At 44.6% G+C, this 13,641-nt stretch overlaps 1 protein-coding gene across 2 annotated transcripts in view; it reads left to right on the forward strand.

Moving 5' to 3' along the window:
• The first annotated feature begins 9,109 nt into the window (after window positions 1-9,109).
• FYCO1 (FYVE and coiled-coil domain containing 1) overlaps window positions 9,110-13,641 on the forward strand; it is a 53,600-nt gene continuing 49,068 nt past the window's right edge. The window contains exon 1 of one of the 2 annotated variants that reach the window (XM_010562047.1): window positions 9,110-9,209. The gene's annotated coding sequence lies outside the window, so the exon portion shown is untranslated. Of the gene's footprint in view, window positions 9,210-10,036; window positions 10,107-13,641 lie in introns of those variants that run through there. The other variant, XM_010562049.1, reaches the window with a different exon arrangement.

Below are 13,641 nucleotides of genomic sequence, written 5' to 3' on the forward strand. Positions count from 1 at the left end.
AGATGTGCTCATATCCCTTAGGCGTGCGAGCATCTGGTCTAACCAGCTGCCTGGCCACACGCAAGTCTTTCATTTCATGCATGCATCTCATCTCCATGGGCAGGTGGGAAGGAAAGTGCAAATATTTGCATGAACCTAGCTTTGGAAATGTTGCTAAGAGGGCTAGCCGTGTTAAGTGCAGGAGTGTTTTTACATGACCACTAAAACATGATTTCCCAACTAAAAGCAAGTTGAGGGAATGCAATTCAACAGCACACATTTTTGCAACAAAACCATTCGCATTCTGATTACACCAATCAAACCTGGTGGCTTTATTTCTCACGGAAAGTGATATTCTTCTTCATGATAGCTTGGTGGGCTTTTTTAACTTGGGCAGTGTAACATGTAGTGCGTACTCCAGTGTAGCTGAATGACAAAGCCTCTGGAAACCAGGATATTTAATTTCCTAGCATCTGTATAGTAAGGCAAGGTAGCTTTGCAGTGGCACCAAGAAATGGTTTGGCAATGGTTCTAAGCAACAGTTTGGCTTTTTGGGCAGCCATCTTAAAATGTCTGTGTTGTTTCTGCACTATTTCGTTTGATCTCTAAAGATCATCTGGAGCAGACAACAGATTCTTCTCAGCTGCTGTGTAGTTTATAAAAAGCAGAAACTCAGACATGCCCATAGTTTGAAGTCCTATTTCTGATCGTATCCAGAAGCAAGAATACCTAGGGAAAAACATAAGACTGGGGCAAACACATATGACATATCCAAATAGTCTTCCTAGGGCTTGCCCATAGTTTCTAGCTTGTGCTTCAGTTTAGCTGCCAGAACAAAGTGATCATATCTTGTCCCTTATCATCAGATGCTCCTTTCTGAACAAGTCAGTCCTGGTATCCTATTACTACAGTTATTGCCTAAAACTTAAAAAAATCATCAAGGTTATTTATTAATCCCAGAGGGAACTCACTTGTGTTCAGACAAACCTTGGAAAGGTAGAAGTTGTCATTTGTCTGGTTGTGGAGACCAGCTTTTGGGTCTTGTCTCCTGATAAGAGACATTTTAAATGAATGTGGTTGCTTTTATGCGCTTCAAGACACTTTGGACTGGGGACTCAATACCATCAATTATGAAGAGGCAACCTACTGAAGGACAAATGAGTCCAAATTCTTCTTCTGTTCTGGTAAGCCAGGACCACTTCATGGGCACCAGCAAATCTCTACAAGAGGAAAATGCTGTGACGATGAGTAAAAGAAGGTCTCATGCACATCATTTCAACGAACTGTGATTCAACTCATTGTCCTACACTACCCTGAAATCTTTGCTGTCCATACATTTTACATTTATCTAAAAAAAGCCAGGAAATATAACAAAAGTGCAAGAGATCGAAATGGTCCTGCTCTGCCCAGTTTTTAACAAGTTATTTATATCTGTTTGTAGCTTGAGCATATTTTGTTATAGTATATCTGAACATGTAAAGGGAATGCTTAATGTTACCCAGTTGTACTGCTGCCTACCATAACCAAAGTAATTCAGCATGTGGAGATTTCGCCTCCTGATATAATGAAGTGGTACTAATAAACACTCAGAAATTCAGTGGAATAGTACACTGTGACTATTGTTCTCCGCCTTTGATAACCACCTTTTAAGGTGTTTTCAATTGAAGAAGTAATTGTGAATTTTCATACACTAATTTAGCTTGGAAGAGACTTCTGGAGGTCATCCACTCCTCCACCCTGCTCACAGAAGTTCTATCTTCCCAATTCAACAAGGTTGCTCAAGGCCTTGTCTTGTCAAACTCTGAAAATCTCCAAGAACAGGGACTGCATAACTCCTTTGGGTCCCTGTTCCAAAACTTGACAACTCTCCTGGTGGCTTTTTTTCCTTCCACGTGGACAAAATTTCTTTTGCTGCAACCTGGTGATGATGCCTCTTCCCTGCCTTATCTACGTCCTTGTATGACATAATGGAATAGACCCATCAGATCTCCCCTACGCCTTGTTTTTTTCCTGGGGCTAAGCAAACCCCAGCCAATCTAATCTCCTCATATGTCATGTGCTCCAACTCCCTAACTATCTTGGTGGTCCTCCATTGGGCTCACTTCAGTCAGTCAACCTGTCTCTTGTATTGGGGGCCCCAAAACTGGATATGCTACTGCAGATGTGACCACATGAATTTCAGGTAGAGGGGAATAAAGGTTTCCTTCAACCTGATGGCAATGCAGGCTCACACACAGTTAGTCTTCACTGCTGCAAGGGCACATGACTGAGTTGTGTTCAACTTGTTGTCCACTTGAATCCCCAGATCTTTTCCAGCAAAGCTGACCTCCAGCCAGGTGGCCCCAGCCCACACTCTTGCAGGGGGTTAGACCATCCCAGGTGCAGGACTTTGCCATTGTTGAACTTCCATGGCTCCTGTCAGCTCATTCTTCAAGCTTGCTGATGTCTCCTTGCATGGCAGCCCAACTCAATGTGTATCAGCTGCTCCCTCTTATTTGGTTTTATGCATGAGCTTGCTGAAGGTGCACCCTGTCCCATCATCCAGGTTGATAATGAAGATGTTGAAGAGTATCAGCCCAAGTATTGACCTTCAAAGCATGCTACTCACAACCAGCCACTCATTAAGATGTCAAACCCTTGACCACTACCCTGATGGTCTGGTCAGTTTTTCATCCACTTTGTAGCCCACCCATTCAATCTATATCTCCCCAGTCTAGTTACAAGGATGCTGCGGGGGACTTTGTCAAAGGCCTTGCAGAAGTAAAGGTAAATGATACACACAGCTTTCCCCTTGTCCCCAGAGCCAGTCATCTCATTGTAGAAGACAGTCGAGTTGGTCAGGCACTATTTTTTCTTGGTAAATCTGTGCTGGCTGTTCCCAAACATTTTTGTCCCTGCATCTGTCTGGTAATGGCCTCCAGGAGGATTTGCTCCACCATCTTCCAGGGCACAGGGGTGAGAATGACCTGCCTATAGTTCCCTGGACTGTCCTTCTTGCCTTTTTTTGAAAATGGGCATGACCTTTGCCTTTTTCAAATCATCAGGGACCTCCCCTGACCACCAGGGCCTTTAGAGGCAATAGACAGCACCTTGCAATGATATTGGGCGATGCCCTCAGCACGATCACATGCACCATGCCCAGTCCCGCAGACAACTATATGTCCAGTCTCCTTAAGTAGTCCCAAAGCAACTCTCCTCTGCCATGGATAGTACCCTACCCCTCTCTCCAAACTCTGCTACTAGGCACAGAGACCTGTAAGGCAGGGGTTTGGAGTAGAGACCTCCAGAGGTCCCTTCAAACTTAAACTACTCTATTATTTTTATGATTTGTAGCTGAAGCAACATTAAACCAAGTAAATGCTGCTGAAAGATTGTTTTAGTGCAGAATTCAGCCTGAAGAACATAGTCCTCTAAGAGAACTGAACACAAAATTCAAAACTGAAAAGCTAGGTTTTGATGTGCAAAATCTTCACTGACCTGTGCAATGAACACGTAATGGAAGTGATTCCTAGATGAGATTATGCCTGTTAAAGGATGGCAATACTTAAAAAGGTCTCATTTTGCTTTTCTAAGTAGGTATAGAAATGGCAAGGAATACAGTTCCTGGAATGATTCATTAATGGAGATGTAAACCAGAAATTCCTGCCACATAGGGAGCCAGCATGTTTTACTGCAAGGGTTCAATAGGTACCGTACACAAGGGAGAGGGTTGAAAGGAAGCCAGCCCCTTCTGACAGATTGTGGGCATTTTCAAATAGAAGTTTTAGGCTCTGTAAATGTTCAACATATATGCATCTTCAGTTTTAAATCAGAAGCGCAGTGTAGACAGAAGATCCTGGCTGGACTGAAGCAAAGAACTGACAATGACAAAGGAAAATGCACAGAGTGGAGTACTCTCTCCATATTCAGGAACTGCCAAGATACCAAATCCAAAATATTTTTTATTTTGTTTCATTCCTCCAAACAATGCTGCTTTCTGAAGTCAAGTTCTGTTTCTTGATGGCGATATCCTTCTAGCTATCTTAACCAGCTCTTAAACTCCTAAGCCTTAGTATGCCCTTTATCCATGTGCCACACATCTGTGTGTATATGTCGTGGTTTAACCCCAGCCAGCAACTAAGCACCACACAGCTGCTCACTTACTTCCCCCGCTCCCAGTGGGATGGGGGAGAAAATTGGGAAAAGAAGCAAAACTCGTGGGCTGAGATAAGAACGGTTTAATAGAACAGAAAATAAGAAACTAATAATGATAATGATAACACTAATAAAATGGCAACAGCAATAATAAAATGATTGGAATGTACAAATGATGCGCAGTGCAATTGCTCACCACCCGCCGATCGACACCCAGCTAGTCCCAGAGCAGCGATCCCCCGCCCCCACCCCCCCCATTTTATACACTACATGTGGCATCACACGGTATGAAATACCCTTTGGCCAGTTTGGGTCAGGTGCCCTGGCTGTGTCCTGTCCCAACTTCTTGTGCCCCTCCAGCCTTCTCGCTGGCTGGGCATGAGAAGCTGAAAAATCCTTGACTTTAGACTAAACACTACTTATCAACGACAGAAAACATCTGTGTTATCAACATTCTTCTCATACTGAACTCAAAACATAGCACTGTACCAGCTACTAGGAAGACAATTAACTCTATCCCAGCTGAAACCAGGACAGTATACAAAAGGCTCTGCTTCATTTAAACTGCACAGTCCAGAGTCTGTGTCCTGGTTCTCCCATATCATTGCTGGTTCAGTTGAACCAGCACCGAACCAGCTCAAAATCTTGGTACTGACTTTGGCCACACAGGAGTGAAATGCAGGCAGTTGTGAGCAGTGATAGCTCCTAACCCTGATGTGCTCAGGTGGAAGTCAGTCTCAGAAGCTGACCTGGTATTAGCAGAATATTCTCCCAAGCCCCTCAGCTACCTTGTCTAAAATGCCAAATTTGCTTCTAGAGGTTTTCCAGAGCTTTGCTGTTTCTTTTTATGTTGTCCGCTTCCAGCTTTATACCTACTGACAATTATTTGTCCACCTATTCAAAACAGAATGCAAACAAATGCAAAAAGTGCTTCCAAAGCTTTCTCCCTGCAGTCACAGAAGGTCTCTGATGATGAACAGCAGCCTGTTGTTCAGTCTAGCTACAATGGTATGTTAATCCCCTGAGAGTGACCAGGGAAACTGGGAGTTTGCTACTCTCATAAAATACCTCAAGTGCCTAGTGGAAGCAAAACCCTCCCCAGCTATTATATAACTCAATTAACTCTTTAAAAAAATTAAAAGAAAATATGTAGCACATGTAACAATAACGTAAGAGAGATGGAAGGAATGTATCCAACGGACACGTACTCAGAGACCACTGTGAAATATTCATGGAATCCAACATCCACAGGAGACATTTTTTCTGGGTTTTTTTGATAGACCCCAGTTATTTAAGAGGGTTTAGTAAAGACCTGCTCTAGTCAACGAGGCACCAAAGTGGTGCCAGCATGAGATGACTGATGACAGTGTGTAACTTTACTTTATGACTGTCACAGGAGAAGAGTCAGAGACCGCTCAGACATATCCGAGCCAGTAGTTAATTGAGTTCTAATCAGTAAATTTAGGTATGTAAATTGTTTAGTAAGTACAGCTGGATTGGCGGTCAATACTATTTACTACACGTAAAGTCAGTATGGGATACAAAGATTATTGCTTAACTGTACTATATGTATCTTAAACGTTACATGCATGCAGAAAATGCCATTTACCAACCCATCAATGTCTGGTGTCAGGTCAGGGATCTCTCAGATTTGAGGGGTGACCTTCAGGGGTGTCCCTACCCAAGGGGAGATCCCTGCTGCTCAGCCAGCTGTTGCGGAGGGAGAGCTCAAGGGGCCGTGATGACTGCAGGTATCTATAGTGTCAAGTGGGTGATTTGCCATCAGGTTTTCCGCTGTGTTAATGCTGTTTATCAGCCCAGTCTCCAGCCAAACCGTTTTTTGGGGGTCTGGTGTCAAGTTCTCAGGGATAGTCTCACACGATAGGATTAACTTTGATTAGGCCTACTTGCTGAGCATCTGCCTGGACCAAAGTTCAGTTAGTTCAAACAGGAGGAGTGCATCCGTCACAATGATGAGCTAGACAGTGCAAATGTAAATTGGCTTGCCTGAACGGAGGAAACTCTTCCCACATGAAAATAGAGCACATTTATGCATCACAATTAAAACTAAAGGATTCTATATTTATTTGCAAACTTTGTATAGAAATGGCTTCCACCAAAATGCAAAAAAACCAACCCAAACCGAAACCAACCCACATTCAAATTGTATTTTGAGAATCACTCTAAAAGAACTGCAGCTAGCATTATCTTTAACTTCTGATGTCAGAAGTTGATTTCAGCCCTTAAATAGTTATTCTGGCCTACATTTTAGCCATATGGAACAAAACCTACAGCATGATCCTTTAACGATCCTTAATAGACGTTAAGTAGCAATTTAGTAGTTTTAGTTGATTGAGCTGGGTACCTCTATGGCATACATTTACAATTACAAGGGTAACATTCCACCAGCTAATGAAAAGATTTTACCTAGTGTCCTGGTTTCAGCTGGGATAGAGTTAATTCTCTTCCTAGTAGCTGGTACAGTATCGTGTTTTGGATTTAGTGTGAGAAGAATGTTGATAACACAATGACGTTTTCAGTTGTTGCTAAGTAGTGTTTAGACTAAGTCAAGGATTTTTCAGCTTCTCATGCCCAGCCAGCGAGAAAGCTGGAGGGGCACAAGAAGTTGGGAGAGGACACAGCCAGGACAGCTGACCCAAAATGGCCAAAGGGGTATTCCATAGCATGTGACATCATGTCCAGTATATAAACTGGGGGGAGTTGGCCTGGTGGGTGCAGATCGCTGCTCGGGAACTAACTGGGCATTGGTCAGCGAGTGCTGAGCAACTGCACTGTGCATCACTTGTATATTCCAATCCTTTTATTATTATTATTGTCATTTTATTATTATTATTATTATTATTTTCTTTCCTTCTGTTCTATTAAACTGTTCTTATCTCAACCCACAAGTTTTACTTTTTTTTTCGCCCCATTTTCTCCCCCATCCCACTGGGTGAGGGGGGAGTGAGTGAGCTGCTGCATGGTGCTTTGTTACTGGCTGGGGTTAAACCATGACACCCAACAAAGGCTTTCTTTTTGCTGGGATGACTGTCATTGCCTTTCCTGAGCTAGGAAAATTGACAATAATTCCCATTCAGCTTATCATAGTTTAAGAAGTTAATCAATAGACTTTATCAGAATAAAAATAAAGAAGAGCAAGACAAATGGAGTAAACAATGCTTTTTTTTTTTTTAGGGCAGCTTCCAAAAAACAAAAATCTTGAACCTCTTTTGTTGCAAAGAAATGAAGAATATAGAAAATTCTAAGGAAGCATTGGTCAGCTACAGACCTAGTTGGAAACAGCATGCTTTTCTCTGAAGAAATTGATGTCTGTATAAACAGGCAATAATTCAATAATTAATGTCAATAATTAAACATTTCTGTAAGTAAATTGTCACTACATAATTAAAAGGAGGAATTAAAAGGGCAAATATTTGCCATGGCCCTAATCCCGCTTGCCCTTGTGTTGGCAAATCTCCAGCGGACGGACAGGTAGAGTTTTGCTGGCACATGGGGTGGCCGGGTCTGTCTCCAGAGCAGATTACTGAGTAAGAAGTAAAACTGCACAAACACTTTTTGAAAACATGTAAAAAAACCTCCATTGCAGTGAAATTATCTGGGATTTGAATCATCATTATTTGCAACTGATGACCCTGAGGTTACTTTTGGAAAACACCCAGTTGTCTACAGACCAATGGAAAATGAACATTTGTTTTCAGCGGATGCTCCTGGCCCTGTACTGAATGATGCAGCAAAGCAGGCCAAGAGAAGTCAGCCTGAAGATTGCTTCCAAACTATGCAAGACATCCCACTGCGTTTCACGAGTCATGCGCCCACAACATCCTTAGCCCTATAACCTGCACTTTTGAGGGCATTAAAATGCTTTTGAGCTATTCAAAACCATTACATTAGGTGAAGATTTATCACCAAAACTTAAGGCCACTTAGTCATCCTGAAATTGAGGATGAAAAAAATGAGGATGATGGAGACATGTCCATGACTGTGTACTACATATATTTCATCAAGCGTCTTTAAAATATGCTGCTTTGATCTTATGGCTGCCTAAGCTGAAGTTTATGATGCTAATATAGTCACAAGCATTGTGGCAAGAACTGATGACAAACTGTTTGGTCACAAGTTTTATTTAAAGTCATTTATTTACCAAAGCAATGTGGAAAAAAAGCTAAGGAACTTAAAGTACACTTCCAAGTGCAAAACCAGCACAGCCTATTTCATATGCTGTGAAAGAAATGCCCTTTCAGAGAATCATATGCATTATGGAAGGGTTAAAATTTGAAGAGTGGAAGTGGCTTGCTTGTAGGAGCCTGCTGCTGGGAGATGGTGCCGGAGCCTTAGGAGCCCTGTGCCCCCCGTCCCCCCCCCCCACCCCGCCTTAGGAACGGACCTCTGGTTCCAGTTTCACACCCGCTTTCTCCCAGTCTCTTACCGTACGTGGCCTTTATTAATCCCTACCTACGTCTTTCAGCAGTGGAAAGAGGATTTTCCTTTCGTCAACTGACGCAGACAGAAAGGAGAAATCTGCTGCCTACTGGATTTATCGAGCCTGGCTTTCATATTCACTTCAGTCGTCCGTGCAAAGAGCTTGATGAACTGATGTGCAAACAAACAAACAAAATTAAAAAAAAAAAACACAAAAAACCCCAACCAACATAGTGAACTGTCCTAAAAGCAACAGTCGGTACGATATTAAAAAGTTAACACTTCCTGACAGGAGACCTTGTTTGAGGGTACCAGAACCACCACCACCACCACCCCCCCCCACCCCCCGAAAGGAAACTGCCCCAAGCCCGCAGCTGTAGAGGAAAGCGGCGATTTTTCCCGCAAAGACATATAAAACGCCTCTATTGTCACCACTGTGCTTTCCCTCAGCCAGGCCCTCCGCGCCCCGCTGAGGGGACAACGGCGACCCGGCCCGGCTCGGCCGGGAGCCCATAGCGTTGCGCGCAGCCACCGCCCCGGGGGTGGGGGAGGCACCTCCAGCGGCCTCACGGGAGTTGTAGTCGGCGGGGAGCGGCGAAGGGCTCCGGAGCCTCACCCCGACCCGTCTCTCCGCGACATGGCGGCGGGCCGCGCAGGTAACGTGCGACACCCGCCCTCACAACCCCCTGAGGGAGCGCGGAGGGCGGTGGGGCCGGTGGGGAGCGGGAAGTAACTTCAGCGGCTTCCACTTGTTGCCGCTCGGAGCTGGGCTCCGAGGGGAGGAGCCCCGGCGGGGTCGGAGAGAAGGGGGGGAAGAGAGCTGCGCCGCGGCCCCTCGGCACCGGAGCGGCCTTTCAGGGGGGGGAAGCCGGGCTCGGCCTTATGGCGGGGTGAGGGCGGGCCCGGCAGGGTCACCTCAGCCCGCTGTGGGGTGACCGGCTCAGCACTCAGAAACCCTTGGGGTGGCCTGGATGGTGGCCAGTGTCCCCCTAGGCGCTGGCCCGGAGGGACGGGGAGCTGCGGGGAGCCCCAAAGGGGTGCTAGCGCCTAGGCGAGGGCAGCCGCCATCCAGGCCTGGTCACCTTAGGTGTCATGGTTTCCACCTGGCCATTGATGGTTTTAGGCCAACATAAACCCTGCTCTCTGTTTATTCCCCTGTCATCCAGCCCTCCGAGTCCTCCCCACCAGTCACGGCAGCTGCAGGAGGAGCAGAGCCACCCGGGGTCCTGCTAGAAACCAAATACCCGCCTGTGTCTGTGCCCTCACCCGTTATAAAGTGCTGACGGGCAAATATTTGCCATGGCCCTAATCCCGCTTGCCCTTGTGTCGGCAAATCTCTGGCGGACGGACAGGGAGAGTTTTGCTGGCATGCGGGGCGGCTGGGTCTGTCTCCAGAGCAGATGCTGGGTTTGCAGCTGGCCCTCCTCCGGCTTACGTTGATCCCGGTAATCCAGAGCGAGCAAAGGGGGGAAAAAAAAAAAAAAAGGCTTTAGTGAAATGGTCGTCCACTGCCTGTGGGCTCTCGATTCTACTCGGGCAGAGGTCCTGTGGTGGTGAGTCGGGCTGTGGAGGGTCTGTGCTGTGTTTTGGAGGCTGGTGAGTTTGTTGCTGCTGCAGCTGCCTGTTCAGGAGCTCAGCGCCCTAGTGTTTTCTGCCTGCATCTTGCAGCCAGCCTCCTGCTGATTTTTGCCTGTGCAAAGGTTTGCTTGCTGTATGGAGTTGGTCAGCTGTAGGTGTCACGCTCCTGGTTCAGCCTCTCACTTGAAATTTAGTTACTTTGCAAGTGTAAACAAAGAGGGAAGAGTACCAGGCCTTTGCCTCTTTAATGCTGAAGAGTGAAAGTGGGTGTTTGATTTTTATCCAGCTCTGACTTTCTGTGCCCATGGAGGCAGGCTGGAATGAAACATTCAGGATAAAACATGGATTCTCTCTTGTCAGCAACATGGCGACATGTTTTCTATTGGTGTTTTTCTTGTTTTCAGTTCTGGTAAGATGTTGCAGGACATGCAACAGCGGAGATAAAGTGTCTTGCAGTATTGAATTTTATGTTTTCCAGATATTATTGTTTACAAGGCAATTTCCTGAAGTCTTCCAATGATCCTTATGGGAGTCCTTGAATTTAAAAAATGTTCCAGATGTTCCAAACAGTGTTTCCAAACATTCACATTTAGAAGACAGCACTGCAGTTAAAAAGTTGTGTCTGAGATACTATGATGGAAAACAAGTGATAGTCGATTTTGCCTTTCTTGTTGTAGTATATTTACTTGACAGTGTTTGTTGTGAACATGGTTTCATTACCTCTTCTGAAGAGCCAGTTAGTTAGTTATGGAGTCTGATTTTCATGTATAAAGGAGCCTCTTACATACACCATCTGGTAACAGTGAAAGGGTGTATTGTATTTGCAGTCCCTCTCTCCACTGCTGGAGGGTTACATAAAAGGAACAGAAATTCATACTAACATCCTGGAGGCCAGGGTCTGCTAAAACTTGGTCCCTGGGGGATCAAGACCTAACAGAATGACTAGGGAGAGAAAACTATCCAAAAATGTAGAGAAAAGTGTATGAAAAATTGCAGAAATTATCTAATAGACTCAAGGAAAATTAGTGCTGAAAACTGTTTTTAACGTGGATTGTTATTTGTTTTTCTTAGTTGATCACATTTAAAAATTAACAGTTGCCCATTTGTCAAATGAACACTGAACTCTTCTAGTATTTTTTAGATGTTGTTGAGATTATTAAACTGAAGGGAACTGTAAGACCCCTAAGTATTTTTATTGTTACACATTAATACTTTTATTTATTTATATTACTATGAGTTTTTTTCTGTTTGGTTTTCCTAATGCAAAGAAACTTTTTTTAGCAGCTTGTATCTAGCTTGTTTCTTTTTCATATTTTCCAGTAATAATTCCAGTTTGTCCGGGGAGTGGTGGTTGTTTGTGTCCAAAATTGCATAATAATAGTAATTTTAAATATTTTGCCCAAATGTATTCAGAAGAAGGCATTACATTTAGTAACACTGCTAAAAGGAGCAGAACCTTTTATGTACAGCATCTCAGTCTCAGTGCTTGGAATAGTGCTAGGAAACTGTTGCTGCACAGGGCCTTGATTCGTACACCCTTCCCTTTGATTTAATACTTTCGTCCATCACAGTATTCTCTGGTTGCTGATCTCAGCAAAGGTATTTGTAAACAGTTAACCCCTGAGTGTGTCCACCATGACATTTAATTTAGCGCTGGGAAGGAGGATGGGCACAGGAGAGGTCTTGCTACTGTTACAAGGCAAGTTGGGTTTTGAAAGTGAGCAGGTTGGATCAGGATATCCCCAAGTAACTGGGCTCATGCCAAGCCTGCATCATCTGTGAGCTTGTCTGTTCCCAAGTGGCTCAGCAGTGGCAGTCTCATGCAGGCCTCTCTTCCGAAGGCTTTTAAATCCTTGGGGTTTGTAACTCTGAAATTTCCCCTTCCCCCAAAATGGTGACCTTTGCTGGAAAACCCATGAGAAAAGAGGGAGAGAAGAAATACTCCCTGCTTCCTGCTGCAGAGGAAAGAAAACAAAAATTTTTGCTGTTGGCTCTGGGGTAGCATGATGCAGTCAGTGGCCTGTCAGTTTGGGTTGTCTCATTGTGGTTTTTGCTTAATGTGCTTGCCTCGCCTCCTATTTGATCTATGAGTGCGTGGCTAAAACCCATAATTTTCAGTGTTGCTTGTTGTTAGTTCACTGGGAACTACATATAGGCCAGGATTTGCCTTAGGGAGCTACCACTGCTGTTGGCTGGGTGGAGGGGATAGAGTGCTACAGATGGGCAAGTTTCAACATCCAGCCACCAAGCAGCCTTTTCACGTACTTCTGAAACCTTGGCTTGGAGGGACAGTGTGGAATGGTAGATACAGAGGTAAAAGATCCTGCTAAGGAAAGGCCCCATTCAGAGTTAGGACATAATGGTTGTTGCTTTTAACTATCCCAAAGTCTCGGGGTGGCTGAGATACTTTAGTCAGGCCAAGCTTGCTGAGGAAGTTGACAAGGCTCGGAGACCAACTTCAGAGACCTGAAAAACACGAGATTTTTTGAAGACTCCAGGCTTGTACAATGAGTAAGTTGGGTGTCATGAATCACCAATGCTCCTTTGCAGCTGGAAGTCCTCTAGTGTTTCTACATCTATAGGAATCTTTATGGTGCTCCTCAGAGTAGTGTCCAAGCATCAGGTGCCTGGCTTGAAGAACATGTAAGAGATTTAAATAGCTGGGTGAGTTATGGAGAAGAGAGCAGGTTTTGTGGCAGGGAGGGTACAGAGGGACATGAGGAGAATGGCTTGGAAGAATGAGAGTGCAAAGGGGAAAAAACCTTTTCACTTTTTGAATGAAACCTATCTTTTTGACTCACCATACAGGCACTGAGGCAGCAGGGGTACCTTTCCCCAGGGGGAGTGAAATAGGATGGGAGCAGTTGAGGAGAAGCAAGTCTCTGGGAGAGTTACAGTTAGGTTAATTTGCAGATGCTAGTAAACACAGTGCAGCATTCCTGACATGAGGCAAGGTCTGGCATGTCCTAAGGAAAAAGGGCAGGTGAGTTTATTAAAAGTGATACTAGTGCAATTCCTGTTATCAGAAGAGTGCTCTTCTCCTTGTGAACTGACTGCTTCCTCAAATGGGCAACTTCTCTCGTCATGAGACAGGGCTGATACAGGGCTGTCTTTGTGAGTTACGTACAAGCTCATCCCTGTGGTGGTGTTTGCGGAAAGTGGTCATTTGAATTCTTGTTGTTCAACAGTTACTGATGTAAGGAGTATCGGAGACAAAGCGCTGTATTCTCCAAATGAGGGAACTGTGTCCCTGGTCTAACACATCTGTCCTGTTTGGCAAAGTTCAGTGTAATGTTTTAAAGGGGTTTAAGTCAGGTCTTAGAATGGAGGTCCAATTCCTTAGGTGCAGCATTAAAAGAAGTTGTTAGGGTTGCCAGCTTTCCCCACTCAGGGTTAAAAATTAATTCTGTCTCATGGAGTTCTTATCGTGCCACTTGTATACTGGTATCTGTTGCTTAGTTTTGATCCTTATCTAAGAACAGTTTGCAAATACAAGGAATGGCGGGGGGG

Source organism: Haliaeetus leucocephalus, unplaced genomic scaffold (assembly GCF_000737465.1).
Source record: "Haliaeetus leucocephalus isolate CR32 unplaced genomic scaffold, Haliaeetus_leucocephalus-4.0 Scaffold153, whole genome shotgun sequence".
Taxonomy (NCBI): Eukaryota; Metazoa; Chordata; class Aves; order Accipitriformes; family Accipitridae; genus Haliaeetus; species Haliaeetus leucocephalus.